The 10,949-nt window shown below is 39.9% G+C and overlaps 1 long non-coding RNA gene across 1 annotated transcript; it reads right to left on the minus strand.

Moving 5' to 3' along the window:
- Positions 1–569: 569 nt before the first annotated feature.
- Positions 570–5,177, minus strand: LOC137095942 (uncharacterized). Its single transcript, XR_010909090.1, has 2 exons — positions 4,768–5,177; positions 570–1,374 (listed from the first exon to the last, which is right to left on the minus strand). It is a non-coding gene; the product is annotated as an uncharacterized lncRNA (long non-coding RNA).
- Between the last annotated feature and the right edge of the window lie 5,772 nt (positions 5,178–10,949).

Raw genomic sequence — 10,949 nt, forward strand, 5'->3', positions numbered from 1 at the left:
AACAGTAAAAGGTTTTTGAATGTCACCTAGTAGCTGACATTTACACAAATATGCGGTGTTTACAAGGGACTCTGCAGATGATGCTTCAGATGTATTTCATAAAAAGAAAAAAAAGTTTGTTTAGCAAGTCTTGGAAGTACTGATTTGTTTTCAGTAAATGTTTGACTTACCTGGGATCATGTACAAGTGTCTTGGGCCAAAAGGAGTCACGAGTGGAAAGGAATAAGAAGTCCTGCTATAGCAGTGGAATATGGTATGGACATATGAAATAATATTCACCATGAATTGACTGACAGGACTAGTAAATCAAATAAATGTTAATTTTTCTTATTAACAAGCCAAGAATTGTTGTTGTTGTTTTTGTTGTTGTGTTGTTTTGTGTCTTCAAGTCATTCTGACTAAAGCCACTCCTCTCACAGGGTTTTCTTAGCAAGATTTACCATTGCCTTCATCTAAGACTGTGAGAGTGGAACCTGCCCCATGTCTCCCAATGGGTTTCCACAACTGAGCAGGGATCTGAACGTTGATCTCCAGGGTCATAGCCCAGTGTTCAATCCACTTCACCAGGCTGGCATTTAAAGAATCTTTACTCAGGAAAATTGTAATTTCCACTCGCACCAATGATACCACTGTCCTGACCATAATGACTGATTCCGATAGCAAGAAACACATCACACCCTTACAGTGTTAAATGCTGTACCTGCTCCTGTTGTTTTTTTTTTAACGTATCTATCAAAGAATGCCTGTCTGTCTCATAGAGGTCAGAGCTAAAATAAGTCAGAAGGAGGTGCTGAGCTTTAGAAACAACGTGGAAAGGTCTTTTTGTTCTCTTGTCTTCGCTTACATATGCTTTTCTTCTAAGTTCAGAGCAAGTTTTCCACTGTTTCTGTCAGACTGGCAATTCATGAGGGGGGAAAATGCCAAGAGAAAAATCACATAAGAAGATTCATATTAGAGGAAATTAGTCACTCCAATTAGGCACAGCTGGTAGATTCTACTCAGGAGGCTTGGCAAAGAGACTCAATTACCTATCTTTTGAAAAGTTCGCTGTAGGTCAGAGCAGGCGTAAACAGTTTTCCGCACAATTCCCTCCATGTGGCGATTCTTCAATCTTGAGAAACCCTTTTTGCCTCAAGGCAAGTCAATTTGTGCAATGAAACTGAGAGAAGATTGTCATTTTTGTGAATTGACACAAGAGATCTCTGGAATCCTGTGCTGTGAAACTGAATCATTTCTGCTTCTGTCTTCCAGGGATTCCAGTTTGTGATGCAGCCATTGCTCAGTATTTGCTCCTTCTATGTCTAGTTGGGAAAGCTGGGCAGTGAAGAAAATCTACTTCTTTGAAAGGTCGTATTGGAGAAGAATTCCTATAGCCTGCCAAAAAGATAAATAAATTAAGACCCAAAAGTTCACCCTTTAAGCAAACCACTATCTATGGCAGCAAAGTCCTGCTGCATGTCAAAGTGGAATCACATTGCACAGAATCATAGAATTGGAAGAGACCTCCAAGGCCATCCAGTTCAACCTCATTCTGCCATACAGGAATACACAATCAAGGCACTCCTAACAGATGCCCTTTCAGACTTGTGTGGTATTAGCTATTTACTCATGCTTTTCCAGTTGAATAAAGGATCTGCCTTGAGACTTTATCTGAATTAGTGTTTGAAGTCAAAGTAACAGACCCATTTTCAGACTTTGATGAAAGACAAGTTAATTGCAGATCTTTCATGAACACTAGCTTCGTCTTTTGCAAGCTGTATCCTTGCTTGCTGGTCTTGTATGCTAGATTGATCAACACTCAGTCTTTAATCCTCTTACACTCTGTTGGCCAAAAAAAAAAAAAAACCCCATCAGGAACAGTTTTGACATGATGAAAATATTGAAACACCATATCCTTACATATTTTCCCCCCTTAGCCCTTTGTACCCCTTCATTCATATAAAGGAAAAAGGTAAGGTAAGGTTATCCCCTAACATTAAGTCCAATCGTGTCTGACTCTGGGGGTTGGTGCTCATCTCCATTTCTAAGCCAAAGAGCCAGCACTGTCCATAGACACCTCCAAGGTCATGTGGCCAGCATGACTGCATGGAGCGCTGTTACCTTCCCATCGGAGCAGTACCTATTGATCTACTCACATGTGCATGTTTTCGAACTGCTAGGTTGGCAGAAGCTGGGGCTAACAGTGGGAGCTCATCCCCACTCCCTGAATTTGAACCTGCGACCTTTTGGTTAGCAAGTTCAGCAGCTCAGTGGTTTAACCCACTACATCACCGGGAGCTCCATATAAAAGATGGTAGCAACTTATTTGCTTTGTCCACCAAATTCTACTATTTTCATTCAATGGAAGGAAACACACATGAACAACAATCAGTCCAAATATGAACAGTGCAATCTTACAATTACATCAAGCAGTTCTGTGTATCGTCGCCGCACTTTCTCCTATATAAAATGTCTCATGATTTGGCGGAATCCCAGTCTGCTTTCTATGAAATGCTGCTATTTCCCTGATTATGTTGTAGAAGACAATCACTGTTTGTTGGAAGGCTTTCAAACTGCACTGAAATCCATTTGTTCTTTGCCAGATATATTGATTTTGTGATTATGTGCAGCCCCTGGGGAGCCTTTTTTGGGGGGAAGGAGGAAGGGTGTTATTTGGGGAGAAATAGGCAGATTTCAGGGTCTCTCTGAAATTCTTGCTGTCATTGCATATGCTATGGCCAGAGTGCTTCTTTCATCAATAACTTATTGCTAAGCGTGAAATAGGCTGTTTAGGATTTTAAGAGCCAAATGTAAATGTGTTTAATGAGCCACAAGGGAGCCGTGACATGGCTGGGAGAAAAGAAGTTTTCAGACTAGCAGCAGATGCAGACAAAGGTATTAGATTTCAGTCTGCAAAGAAGTCAAAGACAAAGAGCAGGGAGATGGTGGGCCCCATATATGAGGAGGTGTCAGATTTTGGAAGCGTAAGCAGCTGTAGCCTGTTTATGGAGTCAATTTTGTTATTTGAACAGTAAGAACTGAAGTAACACCCACCAGAGGTCTGGGTTTACAAAGGTCCCACAGAACAGGAAAAAATTACGTGAAATTAATGCTTTTCTTGCTGAATTCCAATTTCTTCCCCAACTATATTTTCCTTAATTCACACCCAGGCCTGGCATTTACTCTATAGCTCAAATGTGGCATCCCCCCCCAGCCCTAGTATATTTCAATACATTTGGAATTTCAAATCCACATTGGCACCTATTGTTGCAGTTCATTTCATTCTGTGTTTGAGCCCTAGTTGCTGTACTCAATGACATGGGTGGAATGTGTTAATTTGTCATATTATTTTGTATTTTATTTGTCAATTTCCAGTTTTTCCAGTTTAAAGTGAATTAATGTGGGACTCTCCTTTGGAGGCTTTTAAACAGAGGCTGGATGGCCATCTGTCAGGGGTGCTTTGAATGCAATATTCCTGCTTTTAGGCAAGGGGTTGGACCGGATGGCCCATGAGGTCTCTTCCAACTCTATGATTCTATGATTCCTTTATTGCGGGAGTTCCCACAATAAAGACCCTGTCTGGACGGGCCCATAGCCGCACAAAGTTACTGCATATAAGTTATAGCCTCAAATTGTAGATAGTATTCAAAGAGATAACAATGTTTGTCTGTTTTAGCATAAGAAAGGGCTAAAGGAATACAATACAGTGGTTCCCAACCTGGGGTCCCCAGATGTTTTTGGCCTACAATTCCTAGAAATCATAACAGCTGGTAAACTGGCTGAGATTTTTGGGAGTTGTAGGCCAAAAGCATCTGGGGACCCCAGGTTGAGAACCATTGCAATAGCACCTGTGCAACTAACTGGGAAGAAGACATTTATAGTCTGAGCTGAATCCATTTCATAAACTGAATCCACTTCATCCCATGCATTCTAATAATATCTTGACCCAAAAATTGTGCAATGGATGCAATCTCAGTCAAAGATGCTATTGGATTGCTTTATGTCTTTTTATGAATTAAGATATACAGTCTCATTACTTTATACATTACAAGAGGGACAGGGAATTTTGATGCAGTTTTGAAAAATTACTTGAGTCAAGCATGCACAACTCAGAAAAAATTTTTTTGCATCTGGTTTGGAAATTCTGGGAGCTGTAGTTTAAAAAGGATATTTTTTGCATGCCATGTTGGATGCTTTACATGTGGTTATCACCATCATTTAACTGGAAAGAGGAAAGTTCATGCTGCTTCTCAAAAGTTAATGAAATGCTACTGCTATGATGACAATTGTGATATGTGATTAAATATTCTGAACATTTCTTTCTCCTATTTCATGTCAATCACTACTACAAATACTTGTTACATAAAAGCCATCCAGCTGTACATTAACTGTACACTGGCATAGAAAGAACTTCAGAGGAAAGTCTCAAAACACATTTGGTCAATAACCTCTAGTAGTTAGGGGATGAATGCTGGGGCACGTACTGCTGAGCCATATCAGAGTGTGGTCAGAGGGTGTGACTAGGCAACAATATGGCAAAAGTAATAATGAGAAAGAACATACAAAATTATTGATTTAAACTGAGAAATCTTGATATTTATGTCCTGAGTTGTGGGAGGCCAAAACTCTTCCCTCTCCTTTTCTCTCTAATTTTGTGTTAATTGAAACACTTTTATACTTGAAACATAATCTACAACAATTGAAATAAGATAAGGTTGAAGGAGGAAAGTTGGAGGAAGAGAGAAAAAGCCCATGTCTACATGAAAAACAAAAACAAACCATGCTCACCTTGAATCTGGTGCTGGCAGTCTTCAGGATGCATGGGGACATCATATAAAAGTCTAGAGTTCTTATCCATTAACTTGGCCTCATTTTTCAGTAGGCAAATTCTCTAGAGAGTTTGCAAGAAACTCTGGAGTAGTCTGAACATCTGGAACAGATCTGTTTTGGCCTGATCTGTTGTCTACATGGATGTCGCCACTATCACATTTTCCCTGTGCACAGGGAAGGGGATGGATTGTTTCCATGTTGTTGTTGTTGTTGTTGTTGTTGTTGTTGTTGTTGTTGTTGTTGTTGTTGCTGCTGCTGCTGCTGCTGCTGCTGCTCCTTGCTAATCATAAAGCTCCTTGTGAGCACCTGGCCATTGTGGTTGCATCTGCTGAGCTCAGAATGGGGTGCCTAGAAAAGAAGGAGTGTATCTCTCTACCCTATCCTTGCTGGTTGTGTGGGCACCTCCTTATGAGCTGAGTAGATGTGACAGGTGAGGGTCAGATGCTCAGAGGGAGCTCTGTAGCTGGTGGGGAGTGTTGGCAATAACACACAGACAGGGGGATGGCTGATTAAGACTTGGCCCAGCTTGCTTGTTTGGACACAAATACAGCACTGCAGGAAGGTCAGCACAATGGTTATCTTCATGCTCAATCTGAGGCCAGTCTAGACTGGACTCTGGTTATGTGACTGGTGTACATGAGGCTAAAGTGGGCCATTTTAAGAGCAGCTAAGAAAGTGAAATGGCAAGAGATTAACTGGGATTGTTGGAGGTTATGGCTGTGTTGATGAAGTCACATCTCTAAATGGCTATGCAGTTGTTTGCCCTTCAGCACATCATTATGAGCTTGTTATGAATGTTACCTGAACAACATGGGGACTGTGAAGCTGCTTCCCACACTGTTCCACAAACATCTGAAGTGAGGTGTTCATCTGGAAAGTACAAGTGATTCGATTACTTCCCATGCCAGCAGTTATTCAATAATTATATGCTTACGCTTATGCTTTGGAGGTTCCAGAGCCGTTGGGGGTAACACTTTTGAGCAACCAGAGCAGTCATATCTTAGAGTTGTTTTAAAAAAGCTTTCCCCTATATTTTCCCATACTCTTTGAAGATGGGGAAACAAAAAAGAAAGTTTTTTTCTACCTGAAACGAATTGCATTTTCATAAAGATTCATGTAGGACAGTAGTTCCCAACCTTTGGGTCCCCAGGTGTTTTGGTCTACAACTCCCAGAAATCCCAACCAGTTTACTAGCTGTTAGGATTTCTGGGAGTTGAAGGCCAAAACATCTGGAGACCCACAGGTTGAGAACCACAACTGTATGAGAATGTTTGTTGTTAATAAAATTAGCCTTTGTGACTAAATTTCCCCCTTTCAGGAACTAACCATTATTAGAGACTCCTAATAATTAAAAGTGCCACCCACATGAAATCTGCATCTCTCAGTATTTAGGAAACTTACTTTTTGGTGTCATGTTTCCTGTATAGACAGGGTCAACACTAGAGGTATTAAAGGAGAAAGAAGGGATTTTCCCTCTGAATTAATTGCAATTAATTGCAATGAGAACTGTGCTATTTGGAGGAGTTGTAGAAGAGCTCTAAAATCCTCTTTAAAAACACCTAAAGTATAGTGATATTTGAAAATTACGTATCAACTTAGCTCAAATGATAAGAATATGTTTCTTCTAGTTGAGGATTTGGAAATAGATGGATTTTTTGACTTCAAATCACCAAGAACTGCTAATCTGTCCTCATTTAGCTAATGACAATATTAAATTCAGCACTCTTTTCAGTCAGAGAAATGTATTGTGTATATTCATGTGCCATGTTAAGTAATGAAAAACATGTTTTTACAAATGGCCAGAGTGATATCCATGAATTGTGATTTATTTATTTTTCTTTTACGTACTGCATTTGAATTTCATTTCAGCTCACGTTGTGCAATCTCACATCTTCTGCAAACCAGCATTTGCACCTTTATACCACTGGATGGATAAAAATAAGTTAGCTCCTAAAATACTATTCATTAAGCATTCCTAAAATAGTTAATCTCTGAGGTATGTAACAGGTTTAGCAGCCATGGTGGCACAAGGCGCGTGATACTTATGCTTTTAATGGCAGCCATGTGGAATGTCCCACATAACTCATTTGTGGCTCCATCACTGGAGAGGGATATAGCTATTCCAGACTTCATTAAACAACTAAAATAAACATTCACACATTTAATATATTTCAAGATGTAATCAATTGTAAAACAAAAAAAAAAAAGCCTCTTATAAAGGTTTGCAAGAATTTTGGCTTGCTGTAGCACCTGATAGCCAAAGTGCCAATAGAGATAGACTTTACAAAAGTATCAGCTTTTGTTGTGCTGAGTCAGCTGTCCCAGTCTCACAGTGATGTGGTCAAGCATAAAAAAACAACTCCATGAAAACGTTTGTCTCAGTCAGTCCATTTCTAAATGCAGATCACTTTATTCAACTTAATTCAGCGTCTCTCTTTCAACTGGTGAACCTGACTGGGCCCAAAGCACATGTGCATTCTGCTGAAGACAGAAAAATCTGAACTGTTTTTTCCTCTTCCTGATTACACACAAAGCTAAAAAAGGAGAGAGATTTTCTAAGTAATTGAATGTACCCAGTTTTATTCTATGCTTAGACTAGCTTCTGTCAAATAGGTTGGAATATGAGATAATTGTGCCAAACTGGTCAGCTAATTCAAAGCCCTGTCATTCACAGACTTTTACAATTGCTAGAAAACACATTCACAAATTGGCTTATTATTTATGAACTATGCCCTGCATTCCTTTAATTAAACATCACCACTGCTATTCAGATCTATGCAAGAGGAAAACCTACCCTTCAGAAATAGCAGACTGCACAAAAATTATCTTTGGTTGACAAAGAGAGCTATGAATGATGTATATGATTTGTGTTTTGTGCATGGGTTAGAAGTAAATCATTAGTCTGTTGCAAAATGTGGGGGACATTTCAGCAGTAAACATTGGAAGCAGACAATTTCTGGGGCCGCTAAAAAGACCCTTTCAAAGAACAAGACACAAGAGCAACTGTAAAGCTGTCTTGATTCATAGTCTTTGAAATCTAAAACTGTGAACTCCGACCACCAAGAAATGTCAGGAATGCCAAGTGATGTTTACAGCAACTGAAGCCCACAGGTTCTTTCAAGCACAGCTTCATGTTTCTTTACTAAATATCTGTAGCAGGCTATTGTTGTCGTAGTTAACTTTGGCTGTATTCTCTGAATGGAGATGTCATTTTTAATTTGATCTTGCACTCTTCATACAATGTAAAAGAATGGCTTTCATGCACAACAGAATCTGGGGCAGTGGAACTCATGAAACGAGTCAACGGGAACCAGATGTGTACAGAACACTTTCTTAAAATAAACTTTCCACTATATTTTTGGTGAGAAGTTATCTGCAATTTTGCCTACCATCTGTGTCTTCTATTACAAAGGCTGCCTGAGGGAAGGCATAGGGAATGGATTAGTTAGCCTTTTGATCCGTTCTAATTCTTTCATGCTGTGATAAGAGGACCAAAGAATCTAGCATCATCTTCATTGCATGCACAAGATGCATATCTATCCATTTTTGGCACAAGTATCTGAGAACCATGCAAGCAATCCACACCCAGAATATGGCTCCGAAGAGTTTTTAGCTCAAAGCTTTTTCGAATTCAGACTTTTAAATCAGCAATAATTCTTGCTGTGCAATCATCTAATTGCCTAGCCAGATCCACCATAATGTCAGAAAGATAGAGAGCCACAGGAAAAAAAAAATAAAGAAAGAGGGCTACATCGTAATTCACTTGCAGAAATGGGAAGGCATGTGGTTGATTAGCAGTCAAGAGCCACAGAAGAGAAACCAAAACTGACAGAGCATGAATAGATATTACAAGTAGTATGGATTCAAAAAGATGATGGAGTCTCTGAGTGGGTTGGATGTTACTTACAGAAATGCTGGTCCGGTGTTTCTGGTGACCTTACAGCAGGCATGGTCAAACTAAGGCCCGGGGGCTGGATGTGGTCTCCTGGGTGCTTAGCTCAGCCCCTGCCTCATTTTCCCTGTCCTCTTGGCATAAGGACATGGCGTCCTACTGCATCCTTATGCCAAAAAGACGGGGGAACGAAGGCACACAGCAGCCGAGGGCCCTCTGGAGTGCTCTCAGCTACTGTGTGTCTCATCCTCCTCCCAGCATAAGGAAGGTGTGAGCAGCCCCATCCTTATGGCAGGAGGCCAGCTCAAGGAAGGCATGTGGTGGCTGAGAGCCCTCTGGAGCACTCTCAGCCACCACCTTTCTCACCCTCCTCCTGGCATAATGCCAAGAGGACAGTCCAAGGATCCCGGTTGGCATGTTCTACCTTCCTCCTGGCATAAGGATGGGGCAAGCAGCCCTGTCCTGCCCTGCCCCATCCTTTCCCCATCCTCTACTGGACCCTACACCTTGCAAGCCTTCCCTACCCAGCACTCAAACTGCCCCCCTTTCTCCTGGCCAGACCTTCTAGTTCCTGTGACTGTGGCCCCAAGGCAAAAAAGTTTGCCCATGCCTGTTTTAGAGAGTTTGCTGTCTTCCTTATCAGGCTAATCGTTCAGGGCAAACAGCTAGGGCCACATCAGTAGAGCTGGAGGTATGTCAAGCTTTTCCCCAAAATACTTCATTCCTGCTTTTAGCTTCTTGCACAAGGGGATTGCGCAAGACTGTGTGTTGTAAGAAAAGAGAACATTGAAAGAGAACACTGAAAGGGATCACACACACAATCAGTTAATTATGTTTGGTCAATTGTTGGCATCTTAAGTCAGGATTCAGCTGATTAATCATTACAGAAAGAATGGACCAGGTTTGGTCATAAAGATAACCATATAATTTTGTTCCAAGTTTTTCAAATTTCCCTAAAATATAGGTGTCATTCCCAATTCTCTGGGTACCTTGACTAGTAGTGTTAAATGGTCACACTTTTTCAGAAAAACCCAGACACAAAGGATGTGTTTGGGAACATCCAAGAGTTTCAGATGACCACAGTAAGGTTAAAAAAAAACATAGATGGCAATCTCTTTAAAAGCCTTCTTCCCAATGATTTGTTGCTAGAAATCAGCTTCTTGCTTCCCATCTTTCTAAGAATAGAAAGCCTCGGAGCCTCTTACTAATGAATTCCTAATCAAAGGTGTGAAAAGAGGTCTTTTGAATGTTCAGCATTAAATACAATATTCCCATAGATAGCTATTCTGTTCTAATTTCAATTATACAAAGTATATTCAGTGTGCAAAACTGCCATCAGCTATATTTTGAGTGAACACAAAGAGCTTTACAGTGGTTATTTTGAGTTAATTCATTGTCAATTCAAAATAAAGAAAAAAAAGGAAAGAAAAGAAAAGAAAAATCAAGTTAATGCTTTACTTTTCTCTTCCAGAGGATGTCAAATCCTGAAGTCATTGCAAGAAATTGTGGCATGTCAAGAGCAAATGCACCAAGAGAGGTCAAGAAAAAAAGAAGGGTGGGGAGAGAGGAAGAGAATTAGTATTAGAGAAGTAATTTTACTCACTTCTCTCTTTCCCTGTTAGGGGAAAAAGACACAAGTATGTTGCATAATATATATATCAATTTACGCTGTGGAATCAGCTCACTAGAGAGAAGCAAATATGAAATGTGTAAATTCATAGACATGATAAATGCCAAACAGTATCAACAAGTGTTCCTGATATCAACCATAAGCATCTTATAAGGTTTTTTTTTTAATTTTTAAGAAACCCTTTCTTTGTCCTAACACTTTATGAGATATGCAGTAGGCACATTTGTATTATTTCTTCCTTTATGCATTTAGAACACTTTTATATCTGTTTTCAGCTTTTAAAAAAAGATCTCAGAGTGTGCAATTTATCCAAAAGGCATCCCATTTCTGGGCCCATTGTCAGTTGACTCCTCATTCCGTTGACTGTGAAGTTACTCAAATGGAGAGGGGTGCTGCCATTGTCATTCAGCAAAGATTCAGCCCATTATCTACAATGGGGAATTTTAAAAGCTCACTCCTCAGTCATTTTAAGGGCTATTTGTATGAAAACTACCTCAATTTTAGACCTCATTTATAACTGCAGGCCTGCCAAGTTTCAAAACAATTCACCAATCTACTGATTTTTTAGAATAATTTTAGGTTTTAACCATAACTTTTTTTAAAAAAATAAGACAAATT

The sequence above is a fragment of the Anolis sagrei genome, chromosome 1 (genome assembly GCF_037176765.1).
Source record: "Anolis sagrei isolate rAnoSag1 chromosome 1, rAnoSag1.mat, whole genome shotgun sequence".
Classification (NCBI taxonomy): domain Eukaryota; kingdom Metazoa; phylum Chordata; class Lepidosauria; order Squamata; family Dactyloidae; genus Anolis; species Anolis sagrei.